At 42.4% G+C, this 18,206-nt stretch overlaps 1 long non-coding RNA gene across 1 annotated transcript in view; it reads left to right on the top strand.

Moving 5' to 3' along the window:
- LOC124243990 (uncharacterized) overlaps positions 1-18,206 on the top strand; it is a 50,086-nt gene that overhangs the window by 22,684 nt on the left and 9,196 nt on the right. The window lies entirely within an intron of this gene.

The following is an 18,206-nucleotide window of genomic DNA, read 5'->3' as shown; positions in this document are numbered from 1 at the left end:
CTCCCTCAGGTCTGGAGGCTGCATGTCTGAATCAAAGTATTAGCAAGGCCATGTTTCCTCTGAAATCTCTAGAAAAGAATCTTATGTTGCCTTTTTCTAGCTTCCGGTGGTTGCCAGCCATCCTCAGCATCCTTTGGGTTGTAGCGTCATCACTCCAGTCTCTACCTCCATCATCACGTGGCCTTCTTCCCTGTGGGTCTTTGTGTCTCTGTGTCCAAATGCCCTCTTCTTATAAGGGTGCCAGTCGTATTGGATTTAGGGCCCACTCTACTTCAGTTTGACCTCCTCTTAGCTGATTACATCTGCAAAGATCCTATTTCCAAAAAAGGCCACGTTCCCAGGGTCTAGATGGACGTGAATTTGGCCAGAGTAGGGCGCCCAATTCAACTCCATATGTTTTAGCAGTGAAAGGAGGAAGTGATCAAAATGGTGCTTGGCTAGGCTTCAGGACATGCAGGGGACAGAAAAATGACCCCCCTCCCCCCAAAGGGATTCACGCCCTGACCCCTGAGATGTGTGAATATACTGCTTCATACGTCCAAATGGACTGTGCTGACGTAACTACACTAAGGATTTTGAGATGGGGAGATTATCCTGGATTATCTGGACGTGCCCAATATAATCACAAGGGTCCTTATAAGAGGGAGGCAGGAGGGTCAACGGCAGAAGAAAGATGCAGTGACAGAAGCAGGAGTTGGAACGATGAGCTTTGAAGGGGGGAGGGGCACTGAGCCAAGGAATGCCTGCAGCCTCCAGAATCTGGAAGAGAAAAGAACATAGATTCTCCACGGACCTCCTAGGAGGAACACAGCCCTACTCACAGCTTGATGTTAGCCTCATAAGAGTCATTTCGGACTTCTGACTCCCAGAACTGTAGGAGAATAAATTTGTATTGTGTTAAACCACTAAGTTAGCAGTAATTTGCTGTAGCAACCACAGAAAGAGAGCTGGTTCAGCTGGTTCCCATAGCTAGACAGAGTGCGTCCTGGCTGGGGATGAAGGAAGGACACGGTGGAGAAACTGAGGCCAGGACCGATGCAGGAGAGACGAGGCAGCACTGGGCGCATGCGCAGCTGGGGCGACGAGCCATCAGAAGGGACGTCTCTGCTTCTGCCCTGTTCCAGGCAGGTGTTCTTTGGGAGAGGATTTCGAAAGACAGGCAGATTCTGTCTCCGGCCTGAAATTTGTAATAAAAGTGATTTAAGTTTGTAGAAAAGAGGTGGTGTTTTCTTAAATGAAGGACAGAACTTAGGAGGTGCGTGCGTGTTTTCAGATTCAAAACGCTCCCAAGTGATCACAGCACCGTCGTGCCTTCCAGATGGCCTCCCACGGACGCCCTTGTTCGCGTTATAAACACAAGCGTGTCGGAAGGCTCTCTCGGAGTATTGTATCTAGGGGTGTTAAAGTCTCCACTTGGGTTCGGGGAGCTAAAAAATCTTCGTAGCAAAGCAAACAGCTCATAGGTGGGATGTTCCCTGAAAAGGACAGTTTGCCCACGAGCAAAGAAAGACGTCAGGGCAGGACAGAAGTTTGGCTTCCCGCTTGCTATGGAGCTTGGATCCGAATCTCTGGGCTAAAAATAAACTCTGCTAGCCAGCTCATTCTGTCATGACCCCAAACTTCTTAGGAAACAGTGATGCTGGAACTGTTTTTCAAAGACATAGCAAATTAAGAGGACTTCATGCCAAACAGGGAATAAAAGATCAGACGCCCAGAAAAGGACTTCAAAACTTCAAAAATTATCAAAGCAATCTTTATTTGGAAAATAAATTATGATAGCTACAACTTTCTTTTAATACTTGATTTTATTTATTTTAGAGAGGAACACTATTTTATAAGGCAAGGGAGATTCCAAAATTGTGTCCCCAGAGATTCTTAAATAAATAAATAAAAATAACAAGACATCTGTTTTCCTGGGAAATAGAATATATTTCCGGATATGAAAAATAGCTGCCAGCTCCTAGGTGAATAGATGAGATCAGAACCTTTTAAATTTGGCTGCCAATGGGTTTGAAGTTCTTTTCTCCAGTTAGAGAGCTTTAAAAAATACTGATGCCCAGGCCATAAATCCAGATATTCTGATATAACTGGCTGAGACACAGAACTATATGAGGCCTGGAGTTCCTTGAAAATGTAAAAATTCCTTGACTGACAGAATTTTTATAATTAGGATCACTTAATTTTCCTCAAGTGATCGTATTTACGGTTACTTTTTTTGTTTTTTTAAAGATTGGCACCTGGGCTAACAACTGTTGCCAATCTTCCTTTTTTTTTTTAAGGATTGGCACCTGAGCTAACAACTGTTGCCAATCTTTTTTTTTTCTGCTTTATTTCCCAAACACCACCCCCACCACCCCCCTCCCCCCCTCACCTCCCCCCACCCCATACATAGTTGTATATCTTAGTTGCAGGTCCTTCTAGTTGTGGGATGTGGGACGCCACCTCAACGTGACCTGACCAGCAGTGCCATGTCCACGCCCAGGATCTGAACCCTGGGCCACCGCAGCGGAGCGTGCGAACTTAACCACTCGGCCATGGAGCCGGCCCCCACAGTTACTTTAATTTGAACAGAATTATCTAATCTTCTAATTATGGTCGAAATCGTATAATTATGACCACTTGAGCCAGCTGAATTCTTTAAGAGATTTTCATTTGGCAAACCTTTATCACATACTAAGTATGCGCCTCACTTTTAAGAAACTCCAATTTGGGAGGGAAGTGACACTTGTCAAAAACGTAAGAATTCTCCTGCCGTGTAACGTGTACCAGCATGGAATTACATTTGAATGAAGAGAGAGTAGAAAAGGAGGAGAGGTTAGAGGTATTCAGGGTGGGCTGGGGGGGTGATGTAGAGATGACGGAAGGCTGGCAAGCCCGGAGGGTATTTCCAGACCCAGGAGAAGCATGTGAAGAATCAGACATGAGTCAGCATGGTCAGAAGACGATCATTAATGTTGCTAGAGGGTGACATTTGGGAGATAAAGCCGGAGTTGGTAATTGGCAGAAGTTAGGAGGTGAGGCTAGAGAGCCAAGCTGGCCCCACGAATGGTGGGGGACCTTTCAGGCCTTGGGAGGCACAGCCTGGAGCCGAAGGACAACAGTGGGAGGGTTCTCAGACATGGGACATGATGCGACTTGCCCTTTTGCAGGATCCCTTGGGCAGCCTGGAGGAAGATGAGTGTAGGAGGAGTGAGACGGGGGGCGGGGAGATGAGTAAGGAGGCTGTTGCGAAACCCAAGCCGGAAGACTTGAACTAACGTGATTAGAGAGGAAGGGGTAAATCTAAAATACATCAGGGAAGCAGAACGAACAAGACCTGGCCAATGGTGATAGATACAAAGAAGACAGTGAGTCAAACTGACTTCTAGGTGTTTTCTTTGACCAGCCAGACAGCTTATGACAGCAGCAGACACTAAACCTCAAAGCACGATTTGTTTTGCAGGCTCAGTCATACGGGACCAGCTGTCTTGAGACTTAGCTGGGCAGCGTGGAAAGAGAACCGTGTTTCTGCAAGTTGCCCCAGCCTTGAATGTGTGGATGTGGGGACAGGGCTGTGGAGTGTGTGTGCAGGTGTTCAGGGTAGAATATGGGAATGAAGTAATGGCTTTTGTTGGTTTTGTTTTGTTTTTTTAAATTGTGGTAAAATACAACAACATGAAATTTACCATCTCAACCATTGTTAATATACAGTTCGGGGGTATGAAGTGTATTTACACTGTTGTACAACTATTACCACCATCCATCACTAGAAGTCTTTTCATCTTGCAAAACTGAAACTCTGTACCCATTCTGTAAAAATTCCTCATTCCCCTCCTCCCCAGGTCCTGACAAGCACCATTCTTTCTGTCTCTATGAATTTCACTGCTGTGGGGACCTCAGCTAAGTGGAATCATACAGTGTTTGTCTTTTTGTGACAAGGTTATTTCACTTAGTATAATGTCCTCAAGGGTCATCCATGTTATAGTGTGTGTCAGAATTTCCTTCCTTTTTATGGCTGAATAATACTCCATTGTGTTATATACCACATTTCATTTGTCCATTCATCCATGGATGGACACTTGGATTACTTCCACCTTTGGCCGTTGTGTATAATGCTCTGTGAATATGGGTGTACACATATCTCTTCAACACCTTGCTTTCAGTGCCTTTGGACATATACCCAGAAGTACTATTGCTGGAGCATATGGTAGTTGTATTTTTAATTTTTTGAGGAACCACCATACTGTTTTCCTCAGTGGCCGTACCATTTTACATCTCACTAACAGCGTACGAGGGTTCCACTTTCTTTCCATCCTCACCAGCACTTGTTATTTTCTGTTTTTAAGATTTTTTTATTTTTGGTGGTAGCCACGCTAATGGGTGTGAGGTCGGAAGGAACTGTGGTTTAGCAATGGCCTTTTGCTCCAGCCTCCGTTAGCTAGAGCAGCTGCAAGCTCAACCCTGAAATCCTCTCTTACAGTTGAGGGTCCATGGGGTTTCCTCGTGTGGCTCATACCACTGCTCGTCCCCTTGCTTTTCCCCCATCACTGTTGTGATATCCCTCCTAGACGTGGATGTCATTCTCTTGCTGAGCCAGTGTCCAAAATGGCCATTCCTGCCATCCCTCATGATGTCCCTACACTGGCAGGTGGCTACTTCTTGCTCTACTCCAACAGCCATCAAGCAGAGCGGAGCACCCACCTTCCCCCAACTGCCCATCTGCTCCCACAGAGCCCTCGAAGCCTCTTTTCCCCCGCTGCCCTGAACCTATCATTTGGCTTCCATTGCAGTCCATCGCTGCCCCCTCTCTAACTTACCTGACACGAGCGGAAGGGCTGGAGAATAAGGTGGAAGACACGACACTGCGCCGCACTGCAGCATTGCCCTTTTCTGCAGGCTAAGCCTGTCTGCCATCACTCCCTCCTCCTCCCCTGGTGCAGGTCCCTTCTCCAGCCTGGATATCGTCCTGGAGATGAAGGAGCAGCCCCTGGTCTCCACCCACTTGGAGCCTCACCTTGCAGGATGGCTTCCATCCCCACAGGATCCAGCCACTGTCCACATGAGGCTTCTGGGGCTTTCCTGCACGTGAAACCCTAGTGGCCCTACTCAGGTGTCCTGAATTCAGCCAAGGGTATGCGCTTAGGTCTTCCCGCTGGCCTCTTGCTTTGATGTAATAGAGATTTCAGGCAAGATTGCTAGAATTTTAGTGTATTCTTCTCTCTCATATAGAGATTATTCAATCGTAAGTGTTGTATAATTCCTGCCCGAACAGGTTCCTGAAGTAGGTCAAAGTAACACTTCCTGTAAGTAATTTCCTCTTCATTTCTATGCTCATACCTGAGGCATGGGGCCTGTTTTAGTTTTTGAGGGCTGTTGGCACAAATTACCACAAGCTGGGTGGCTCAGAACAACAGACCTTTACTCCCTTACAATTCTGGAGGCCAGGAGTCCAAAATCAATGTGTCACAGGGCTGGTTCTTTCTGGAAGCTCTGAGCAACTGTCTGTTCCGTGCCTCTCTGCTGGCTTCTGGAGGCTGCTGGCGGCCCTTGGCGTGCCTTGGCTCCAATGTCTGCCTCATCTTCACATGTTCTTCTCAGTGTTTCTGGATAAGTCTCCCTTTCCTTTCTCTTATAAGGATACCTGTCATTGGATTTGGGGCCACCCTAAATCCAGGATGATCTCATCTCAAGATCCTTAACTTAATGATGTCTGTAGGACCCTATTTCCAAATAAGGTCACATTCACAGGTATAGGGGGTCAGGACTTGGACATATCTTTTGGGGCCACTCTTCAACCCACCCCAGGACCCAATGCCATTTCTGCCTCAGTCATTCCACCAAGATGGTGACCTACAAAAAAGCTTTATCTGATACTTGCCTTTTTGGAATCAACTGGGAGATGGCTCCCTTCTGCCTTTAAGGTTAGGAAGATTATGTTTGGTGCTCTGAAGAGTGTTTATTATTAATGGGATTTAGGGACACACACACACACATACAGACACACATACACTCTCCAAAAAACAATTTTATTGTAATTCTGTACTTTAAATAATCTTCTCATTTTCTGAGGTGAATTGCCTCTCAGTTTTCCACAAGACGTTCCATCCTCTACCTTCACCCAGAGTTGGACAAGTGATTTACCTTTTCTAAGAGTGTTTCTCAGCTGTATTGTTTAAGGCACAGGCAGCCCTGGCTTAGGGAATGCCTCTTCTCAATGCCTTCCTCCCCCGAATTTGATGGTGGAAGGATTCCTGACTGCCCCGCCCTCCTGTGGACTCCAGCTGACAATGGCCACCTGCTCCTCCTGCTCAGAAGCCAGCAGGAAACCTCACCCGGACGCTGGAGCTCCTTAGAGTCGTGTCATTAGTTCTCGTATTGCTTGACCTACAGGCTTTGCCTTTTGATGAGCTTATAATGTTGGTTGCTGATACCAGGCTCCACTTAGTAACTAAGAAGAATTACTGCTTATCTCATCCCAGATTGATGACATGGAGCCTTCTAGAAAAAAAAGAGATGAGATTTATTGCCATTCTCAAGTACTTCCTGAGCAGAATCAAAAACTCATTCCTGGAAAAGACTGTGAAATAAGAGTCTCCTTGGCCAAGAGAGAATAGTCTAAAGTCTACAGAGACCAGTCACAAATACCAGGCAAGGAAACCAAGTCTCCTGGGAGAAGGAAGGATGACGAGGAGAGGTGGAAGCCAGGGAAAGAGAGAGACAGCGAGCGAGCAATGATGCCAGCCTGTTCCCAAGAACACCCACTCTGCTTACCACAAGGGAGCAGAGGCCAGGAAACCAAGTCTCCTGGGAGAAAGAAGGATGACGAGGAGAGGTGGAAGCCAGAGAAAGAGAGAGACAGCGAGCGAGCAATGATGCCAGCCTGTTCTCAAGAACGCCCACTCTGCTTACCACAAGGGAGCAGAGGCCAATACAAAGATGGAGCTCTTCTAACGAAGGCCCCAGTTCCTGTTCCTTTTCCCCATCACTCGTACCCACTCTGTGTTGGACGATGCCAAGACTAGGAAAAAAAATAGTGGCTGAATCTCATTGAAGGATCCCTTAGCCTCAGTGGTGACACATGAGAGTGCACCTTAGATACCTGCAGGATTGGCTGGGCAGCTCGGGGTTGGCTTGGCAAGAATTAAATCTGTGGGATTGAGTTAAAGAGAGAAGAGAACTAGTTTCCCAAGATTAATGCCAGATGTAGGACTACGCAAAAAAGGAATGAGACCAGAAAGGGAGATAAAACACCTTAAAATAAAGAGGGACAGTATTCTCTACATTCACTGGACTGAAACAGCCACAAATAAGGTGTATTTCACCTCCTTAAATGAAGGCGGTAAGATGTTCCTTATCTTTATGGGACTGAAACAGCTGAAATAACCTACACACGTATATAATTTAATTTAATTTAATTTAGGGACAAATTGTTAAATAATCTTTTTCACATTTTACCTGCCTGAGTTTGCCCAGAGGAAGGAGACACGGTGTCACACTATTGGCCACTGCCTGCTGTTCTCTGGGAAGAAGTCTCCCAAGATGAAAAAGATGATTGATCTGAATAGCCCAGGAATAAGGGAATTCATCCATCAATCCATCCATCCGTCCGTCCGTCCATCCATCCATCCATCCATCCACCCACCCATCATCCTACAACACACTGAGCATCTATGATGCATTGGGCTCTGTAAGGGATGTAAAGAACATATCATGGTGCTGAAGTCACACGTCTTTTGACCTCAGGATCCTGTGATTCTGTAGTTTTCCCATCAGATGATAAATCCACCAGACTTCTTCTAGCCACGCTGAACACTTGACTACCAGAGAAAGAGGTGTCTGAAGTCAAAATGTTTAGATTCAAATCCCAACTCTGTCACAGGTTGTGTGATTATGGGTTAATGAGTTTAATTCTCTGGACCATAGTTTCCTCATTTATAAGTGAGAAATAATTCCACCTTCAGGGAGTTATATGGAATAAATACAATATTTAAAACTCCTGCATATAGTAGTTCTCTTCCTCTTAATTCTTATAGGAAGATCTTTCCTTCTAAGAGGAATGTGACATTTCTCTCTACAATAGTCTGTAATGTTTAAAACTTTGGTTTAAGGCCCATAAAGAAAGGAATTTAACTATATACCCCAAGTCAGGATTACCTTGCAGTTCTCCTGTTTTTTTCCACAGTATCTCCCTTCCAGGATTCTTGGAATGTCCAACTTTGAAGAAGTTTCAAAGCTGTCGAGCAGTCTCCTGCTTCATGCCAGGTCAATTTGGATTTCGCTCCTTAACAGTGCCGCATCTCCTGGAATATTTATGGTTTTAGTGCATTCTAGTGCATTGACGATTTCCAAAAAAGCCATTATTGCTCTTACACAGGCTTAAGTATTTGCTATCCCAGCCTACGGATTCACATACCAGGGAGCCACATACATTTCCCAAGTATGTAGGTCAAGGGCTATTTTTTATCATTTGTATCAGACACTTGCTATTTATAAACTTATCTTAATTGGATCTTAGTTTTTTTAATCCCAAATTCTCTCCAACCCAAGCTTTGGGCTCAGAAGATGTTTATTCCTAAATGATAGCCTTTAATATTCAAAATGCATTCATGGTTCTTTTGAAAAATAAGATGAGCATTGGTAAATGTCATTTCAACCAATATGGGAAATATCAAACAAGGTGGAAATTTCACAGTGTTTTGCTAATTTCACAGAGATTACATTGTGCAAACTGTGGGTTTTTTTCAAGACCTTGCTCCATCAATCCCTCCTGCCAGCTAGCTCTGAGATTGTGGACAGATCATCTCTCAAAGTTTATTTTTCTCATTTGTAAATGGGACTATAATACCTATGTTCAGGATAGTTGTAAGATTACAGATAATGCCTGTAAAAGGCATAGCAGAAAGCCTGGCACATCACACTCAACAAACACTGTGTTATTATTGTGATTTCCTTTCCATACCTCCCGCTACTTCCAAATGCATTGTATCTCAAGAGTGGGGCCTTTGGTAGGTCAAAATGGCATGCATAAGAGGCTTAAGCTATCAAAAATGCAATATTTTTCTTCTATGCCTGAGGGATATGACCCCTCCCCTTTTTATATATGAGTAAAGACTACGTACAAGTAATTAGTCAAATGAGTTACTAAATTTGGCTGTAGAAATTACTGAGGACTTGAATCTGTATTGTGGTGTAGCACACAGAGAGGTAGTTGGAACTCCCTCCATTTCACACATTGTAGATCTATTTATTGCCACTCCTAGATGTCACACTGCTAGGCTCAGGTACACAGCGATGAATCAATGTATATGGTCCATATTTTCATGATGCTTCAAGCTGTAAACAAACACAGAAGTTATATGTATAATTACAAATTGTGATAAGTGCCATGAAATAAAAACCTAAAGGCTATGAGAGAGAATGACGTGGGGGACAAGATTTAGATTGGGGGATTGGTCAAAGCAGAACTCTGTAGGGAAATGACCTTTAAGCTTTGACTTACGATAGGAGATAGCCAGGAAAAGAGTGGATTCAAAGTCCATTCTAAGTGAAGCTGGAAAAAGCAGATCTAGTTTGAGGAACCAGAAGCGAATGGGTCCCAATCATCTAATGAAGGGGAGCATGAAGAAAGATGGCATTAAAGAGGGGACAGGGCAGCAGGGTCTTGTGGTCATGTTATAGATTTTACACGTTATCCTGGATACAATGGGAACCATAGGCGTGTTTTAAGCAGGGGAATTATCTGCTCAAATTCAGGATTTTTAGATGACATTCTAGCTGCTGTGTAAAGGATGGATTGGGATTGGGGTGGGAAGAATGAGGAGGGCGAAGAGATTAAGAAAGAAGGCAGGAAGACCAGCTGGCTTGGCCTAGGGTGGAGGCCGAGCTGGGAGCATCAGCTATGGATGGATCATAGGAAAGAGGCTGATGAGGGAGGGATGGAAGATGAATTACAGGTTTCTTCCTTGAGCAGCAGGGAAGAATACCCTGTCGACAGAGAGGCATAAGAGTGATCTTAAGTTAGTTGATCATGAATTTCAATTGCTGCTATTTTTGGTATTAATTCATATATTTAGAGAATTGTGTTTAGGATTTTCTTTCTTGATTGTTTTGTTCCTATTGAATTGCTTAGTTATTACCATCTTGACTGTCTGGTTGATTGTCTCCAATTCTTTGCTGTCAACAAGGTCTTCTTACACAGGACTATGGAACTGGTGGGTTAGATACATATCTACCATCTTCTGCTCTGCCTTAGTCACAGGCATAAACTTTTAATAACCACTGCTTTAGAAGAATCTCAAACTCCAACAGGATTGTTCTCATTGTTCTCTGAACATCTGCCCCCTTCTTTTCCTATACCTTTGCCCTTGTCTGCAATGCCCTGCAATGCCTGCCAACTAGAAGTCTGGCCATCTTAAGATTCAGTTCATGCCTACTGCCTCTGAGAAGCCTGTACGGATCACTCAGCTTACTTGGCTTCTTCTGACACATCATATTGGCCTTGCAATCTTGACTTTCTTTGTATGCATGTAGTTCTTCCCTCTCCCCAAAGATAGGAAGTTCCTCGAAGGCAGGGATGAGATCTTTACATGCCTACAGAACCTTTCATGACTCCTGACACGTGGTCAAAGTTCAAAGGTTTCGTGGTCAAATGATTGAGTTCATGTCAAGCTAGGTAGGAGGGGAGACTGGTGAAGGAGTTATTCTGGGTCAGATGGGACCTTAAAACAACTCTCACACTACAAATTGAAGGCATTCAACTCCCTGACTACACATAAATAATATGAAACTTCACAAAAGAATTATATTTATGTCCTTTGTTCTCTCCTATCTACCAATGCATTTGGGGATTGAACTTGAATAGGAGCATATTTTTAGAACTTCGTGATATTTCAGTGCTCTCTGTTGCTGTACTTTCTAGAGCCACATTGTTCATCTCTGTTTTTCATTCTCTGAACTACATTAATCAAGACAGCTCCTGGGCGGGGGTCCAAAACACAGTTTCAAGAAACCAGGGAATTGAACAGCACCAAACAGATTTTCATTGGCAACAATAATTATTAAGTGGGTCTCATTTAATTCCAGGCTGTGATCTGGACCCTGGAAAATTAACTCTTGCCTTTTTGAAATCTTGATACTTATGGAGCTGGGACACCAAACTAATGTCTGTCTCAATATTTGCTGGCCTAATCTCCCACCCAAATTGTGCCAAATCATGACACATCTATCTTTAAAACATGTCCAAAGTAACTTTGCATTAAGAATTTGGGGAATTTTCAAAATAATCTGGAGGCCACTTACAGTATCATAAAGCCAGTTCATGCAGTCTTTTGATTTAGGAGCTTGAAGCAAAAAAAAAAAGAAAGACAAAGTCAATGTGGATACAACCTAATTTTTACTATGCAGTTTATTGTCCACTTTCTGGAAACAATTCATTGAGAATTCCCTGAGCTGGACTTCTCTCCTCCTTGTGTCTGGGGGTCTCAACATCTAGCTCATTGCTTCTTGACCCCGGCTCAGATTGGAATTACCTGTGGATGTGGCGCCCAGGGCACCAGGGTGATTCTCGTGTGCCACCAGGGGTTAAGACATCATTTCAGTGTGTTCTCAAATCTATACACTGAGGTAGTTAAAGAGGTTCGCCTGAAAGATCAAACAATAGAATATTTTGGAAGAAGATGTTTGGTCACAACAATAATAAGACGTTTATCACTGCGAGTCATCTCCTAGTTCTTGGACTTTCAAATATAATATTATAATCTTTGAGACCAATCTACTTAACACAGTATTTTGGAAGTTAATATATTAATCACAGTAAATGGGGGTCCAAGATGAATCTGTTCTTTTAATTCTGTTCTAAAGCAAATAAGCATATGGTATAAAGCCAATTACATGATTTTCAAATAAATGTTAATATCTTATGGACTCAGATTGTAATATAGACCTTAGCAGTGTTAACACTGGACTATTTTTAAAGATTTTATTTTTTTTCCTTTTCTCCCCAAAGCCCCCCAGTATATAGTTGTACATTCTTCGTTGTGGGTCCTTCTAGTTGTGGCATGTGGGACGCTGCCTCAGCGTGGTTTGATGAGTGGTGCCATGTCCACGCCCAGGATTCGAACCAACGAAACACTGGGCCGCCTGTAGCAGAGCGCGCGAACTTAACCACTCAGCCCCAACACTGGACTATTTTTAAACCACTGTTAAATCTTGAGGATGCCTAATAAATTTATGAGATGAAATATTTTATTGATTCAAATGATACTGGACTGACTTGTTTAATTTACTTCTAAATGTTATTGTTTTCTAATTATGACAGTAATATAGGTTTACTATAAGAAAGTTGGAAAATAATGAAAATGCTCATAATTCAACCACCTGGAGGTAAGCACTTTTAGCACTGTGATGCTTCTCTGGGAAGGAGGAGGAATGTGTATATGCACACGTTAAACAAAATTAGCTATGTAGATTTGAGCCCCACTTGTTTCACCTAGTAAGATAGTATAAGTGTTTTCCTAAGCCGTAAGTGTTCTGCAGAGCTACGAATTTCAAAGGTCATGCAGCATGTCACAATTTATTTACAGACTATTGTTGAACATTTAGGTTATTTCCATTTTCTTGTTTCCATGAGATGCTAAGAATGGAACGATCCTTGTGTGGTGAAGAAAACACACTAAAGAATGCCAATTATATCTCAATTAAAAAAAAAAAAGAATTACAGGCTGGTAATGTAACGGGGAGGAGCTGGCATGGCCAAATTTTGCTATGCCTTATCTACTGCGGGCGGCATTTGCATCCTCCTCCCCCTCCTCTTCCTCTTCTTTTTCTCCCCTCCCCCCTCCTCCTCCCTTTTCTTCCTCCTCCTCCTCCTCTTCCTCCTTCTCCCTCTTTTTCCTCCTCCTCTTCTTCTCCAGCCACCCTGGCCTCCTTGATGTCCATCAATACCCCAGGTACTCTCCTGCCTGAGGAAATTTGTTAGTCCTTCTGCCTGGAGTACTTCTCTTTACTGTCGCCATGTGGCTCCCTAACTTTCTTGAGGTCTTTATTCAAACGTCACTTTTTTTTCTTTTTGATGGGGAAGATTGGCCCTGAGCTAACATCTGTGCCAATCTTCTTCTAATTTTTGCATGTGGGATGCTGCCACAGCATGGCTTGATGAGTGGTGTGTAGGTCCACACCCGGGATCCAAACCTGTGAATCCCAGGCCACCAAAGCAGATGCAAACTTAATCGCTATGCCAGCGGGCTGGCCCCCAAATATTACCTTTTTAGTGAGAACTTCTCTGGCCACCCTATCTTACATTTCACACGCATAACCCCAATTCTTCTAGCATCTCCCAAGATTTACTTTTTTCCCTCTAGTGTTTATTATTATCTACCATGGTTTTTATTTCAGTTGCTTTTCATTCTTGGTCTCCCCCACTGGACTGTAAGCACCGAGAGAACAGGGATCTTTGCCTCCTTTGTTCTCTGCTGAATCCTCAGTGTCTGGACAGTGCCTGTCTCATTCTAAGTGCTCAAGAAAAAATTGTTAAGTGAATCAATGAATCCACGTCATTGTCATCATAAACGTTATCAGTAGCCCATCTCTGTCGGGACTCCCTTATTGAATATCCAAGCTGAGTGTAAATTTATAATCTGCTCAGAGTGATTGGACACATAATTGAGCAGATTCCACTCTATGAAGTGACCCGGGAGTGAGTATATCATCAGAAATAGATCAAACCATGAAGTTGAATAGATGGTCCTTGTTTATGTTACTGAACATAATGGCTAGACAATAAGAAGCTGGAAAAAATACCCTAAGTACATAATTAACCTGGTTAAAATGATCCAAAGGGGATTTGTGAAGGAAAAGGAAGTTCAGGATTAGAAACCTCTTAATCTTCTCAATTTTTTCTCCCAAATGTGGAGAGTAGTTTATTGAGATGATGGGTTTATCCTCCTTATCTAGAAGAACAAGACAGCCTGACCTAGTCCAGCCCCAGCAACTCTGCCAAAGCCCAGTCCTGGATCAACTCAACAATACGTTTTCTTTGTTCCTCTTCCTGCTCCAAGACCAACAGATGCTGTTGAAGGAAACCGAGTAACTAGCCTCATTGCTAATATGTGATACCCAGCCTCAGGCAGGCCCACAACTCTGCTTAGCAAACCTGGAATGGAGTGGTTCTCAAAGTTTTTGGACTCAGGACCCCCTTTTAACTAAATTCTTGAGGACCCCAAAGAGCTTTTGTTTATATGCATCATACCTATTGATGTTTATTATATTAGAAATTAAAAGAGAGAATTTCAAAATAAATATTTAAATCATTTAAAAATAGCAATACTAAACCAATACATGTTAACACAAATAACATATTTTTATGAAAAAATAAGAATATTTGCTCCAAAAAATCAGCGAGAAGAGGAGCATTTGTTTGCCTTTTTGCCAATCTCTTTAATGATTGGTTTAATAAAAGACAGCTGGAGTCTCATGTCTGCTTCTGCATTCCATCTGTTGAGATATGACATTCCATGTAGCCTCTGGAAAACTGCTGTTCACTCATGAAAGAGTGGGAGGGAAAAGGTAAATTGTGTCATTATTATATAATTTACCCTTCAGTTGTCTTCAATTTGTCATATGCACTGAATCTGTCTCCCCACTGGTCCCCGATAGTTTTTGCTTGTGTTGTCAATAACCTCCTAATTATTGTCAGATCCAATGATAGTGTTCATGTCCCGGAAGGACTGGGGACGGCATCATGGGCATTGAGGTAGGAATTGAAGACTGACTCTGAATTTGCCAAGTGAAGGTAAAAGGAGGCGCAGAGATGGCCGAGAATGCAGGGCAAACAGTCCCTGTGACAGGTGTGAGGGAAAGTGAGGCTGGAAATGTCCTGATGAGGAGTCTGGACTTCTCTTTGGGGGCATTAAGAAACCATGGAAGGTGATGGGGAGGCTAGCTTGGGAAGGAGGAAGATTGAGCAAACCTTCTTTAGGACAGGTGGAAAGGAGCAAAGGATGCAGATACTGATATTGGTAGAGGTGAAGTGTGGGAGAATGGAGAGCCTCATTCATCTATCTGAGACATGTTGATTGAGCCCCTACGAAGTACCAGATAATTGATCCTTTCTACTTACTCTGTGCTCTAAGGTGAACGTCATATGTTAGGAATGAAGGGAAGAGGGGTGTGGTTATAGTTTAGACGAGCAGTAAAGATTTGGAACAACTTCTAGCACTGGGCATTGTTGACGGCCTCACAAAGGTTAACAATCATGGAACCACCTGGGTTAGTCAGTGGACAGACCAACCCACAGTTGGGAATTGTCAGAGCCAGTGGAGCAGAAGGCCAAAAGAGTGAGTGAACTCTGGGGTGCTCCTGAGAGTGTGGCTAAAATCATGGGTCCTGGACTGCAGGCTTTTTTAAAAGATTTATTGAGGTAAAATTCACATATCATTAAATTAACCATTAACCATTTTAAAGTGTTTGATTCAGTGGCATTTAGAACATTTACAGTGTCGTGCAACCATCACCTCTATCTAGTTCCAAGATATTTCACCACTTAAGAGAAAGTCCTGTACCCATTAAGCAGTCACTCCCCATCTGGCCCTCCTGCTAGCCCAAGGCATCCATTTCTCTACCATCCATCCCTATGGATTTTCCTATTCTGGATATTTCATACAAAGAGAATCATGTACTATGTGGCTGGCTTCTTCAGTTAGCATAATGATTTCAAGGTTCTTCCATGTTGTAGCGTGTACTTTGGTTTTTTTTTCTGGCAAATAACGTTCCATTTTATGAATATGCTATATTTTGTCTATTTATCAGTGATGGACATTTGGGCTGTTTCCACCTGTTGGCTGTTATGAATCATGCTGCTATGAACATTCATGCACGGGTTTTTGTGGGGATGCATGTTTTCATTTCTCTGGGGTAGATACCAAGGAATAGAGTTGCCGGGTCACAGGGTAACTCTATGTTTAACATTTTGAGGAACTGCCAAACCATTTTCCAAAGTGACTGTAACATTTTACAATTCCACCAGCAGTGTATAAGAGTTCCAATTTCTCCACATCTTTGCCAACAATTATTATTACCTGTCTTTTTTATTATATCCATCCTTGTGGGTGTGAATTTCTGGTTTTGATTTGTATTTTCCTAATGACTAAGGCTGTTAAGCATCCTTTCGGGTGCTTATTCACCATCCGTATATTTTCTTTGGTGAAGGATCTGTTCAACTTTCACCCATTTTCTATTTGGGTTGTTCATTCTTTTACTGTTGAGTCTGGAAATTTCTTAATATATTCTGGATGCAAACCTTTCGTCAGATACATGATCTACAAACGTTTTCTCCCAACGTGTGACTTGTCTTTTCATTTTCTTAACAGTGTCTTTTGCAGAGCAGAAGCTTTTAATTTTGTTGAAGTCCAATTTACTATTTTTAAAAAATGTATAGATCATGTATTTTTGTCTTGTGTCTAAGAACTCTTTGCTTAACTCTAGTTTCTGAAGATTTCCTCCTATGTTTTCTTCTAAAAGCTTTAAAGTTTTACACTTTACATTTATATCTATAATTCATTTGAATTAATTTTTGTCTAAGGTGTGAATTTAGGTCAAGGTTTGTTTTTTGCCTACAACTACAGTCATCCTATTGCTTCATGATGGGACTATGTTCTGAGAAATGTGGTGTTAGGCGATTTTGTCATTGTGCAAATACCATAAAGTGTGCTTACACAAACCTAGATAGCATAGCCTACTACACACCAAGGCTATATGGTACTACTCTCATGAGACCAGCATTGTATATGTGGTCCATCATTGACTGAAATGTCATGTGGTGCGTGGCTTCAGTTGTTCCGTAACATTTGTTGAAAGACTCTCCTTGTTCCATTAAAGTCGCTCTGTACCTTTGCCAAAACTCAGTTGGCTACACTTGTGTATAGGGTCAGTTTCTGGACTCTCTGTTATGTCTCCTTGATCCGCGTGTCTATCTTTTCCTCAATAACACCCTACCTTGATTATTACAGCTTTATAGAAAGTCTTAAAATAGAGTAGTGTGGGTTCTCTAGCTTTGTTCTTTTTCAAAACTGTTTTGGCTATTCTAGTTTCTTTGTCTTTCCATACATATTTTGGAATTAGCTTGTTGATATTTATAAAAAATTCTGAAATTTTGATAGGGATTGTGTTTAATCTATAGATCACTTTGAGGAAAATTTATATCTTAACAATATTGAGGCTTCCATCTGTGAACATGAAATATCTCTCCATTTATTTAGGTCTTCCTCGATTTCTTTCTTCAGTCTCTGTCAGTCTTTTGTCAGCTTTCAGGATACAGATCCTATACATGTTTTGTTAGATTTAAATCTAGGTGTTTACTTTTTGGTGTGATTTAAAATGCTACTTTTTTTTGAAAGTTTCATATTCTAATTGTTCATTGCTAGTATATAAAAATAAAACTGATTTCCATATATTGACCTTGTATTCTGGAGCCTTATTAAACTATTTATTAGTTCTAGGAACTTTTTTGTATATTCCTTATGATTTTTCATGTAGATAATCATGTCATTTGGGAGTTGAGATACTTTTATTTTTCTTTCCAATCTGTAAGCCTTTTCTATGCTGTGTTGTGTCAACACCATGCATGTGCTCAGGAGAGGTATGGGGGTTTGTGTCTATTGATGTACAGAATTGGGATATTCCCTTCTTCAATTCTCTCTTTTCTTGCATTTCTCTCACACTCTTCACATTCAAATGGCCTCTATTCTTGGTCCCTTGCCTAGGAAGCTAGGATTTCTTTTGGAGTTTTAGCTGGGCCTGCTGTCTCACATTTCTGCTAGACTCATCTGCCTTTGGGGCAAAGCAACAAGAAAATAGAGAGTGAAAAAATAGTGGGGATTCCCTTTCATACTCTTTCCACCACAGGTCTTCTTTTTCACCCTGAGCTAACGTCTGTGCTCATCTTCCTCTATTTTGTATGTGGGTCTCTGCCACAGCATGGCTGCTGACGAGTGGTGTAGGATTGGCAGAGGGAAGCATGAAGACTGTCAAGTGGTATATGAGGCCCACAGGAGGAGTTGTTCAAAGTGTTTCCAAGTGGCAGAGCCATAGTCTAGATGTGGCAGCAGAATCCTATAGGAAGGTCCACCTCATCTTCTAAGGAATGGGAGACAGGTAGGTTACGTAAGAGTGGGCAGCCTTTGCTTTGAGGGAAGTTCTGTTGTATAGGGAGTGAGGTTGCAGTTAATGTGAGA

The sequence above is a fragment of the Equus quagga genome, chromosome 8 (assembly GCF_021613505.1).
Source record: "Equus quagga isolate Etosha38 chromosome 8, UCLA_HA_Equagga_1.0, whole genome shotgun sequence".
Classification (NCBI taxonomy): Eukaryota; Metazoa; Chordata; class Mammalia; order Perissodactyla; family Equidae; genus Equus; species Equus quagga.
The sequence above is the reverse complement of the archived record's forward strand: the minus strand, read 5'-3'. Positions and strand labels throughout refer to the sequence as shown.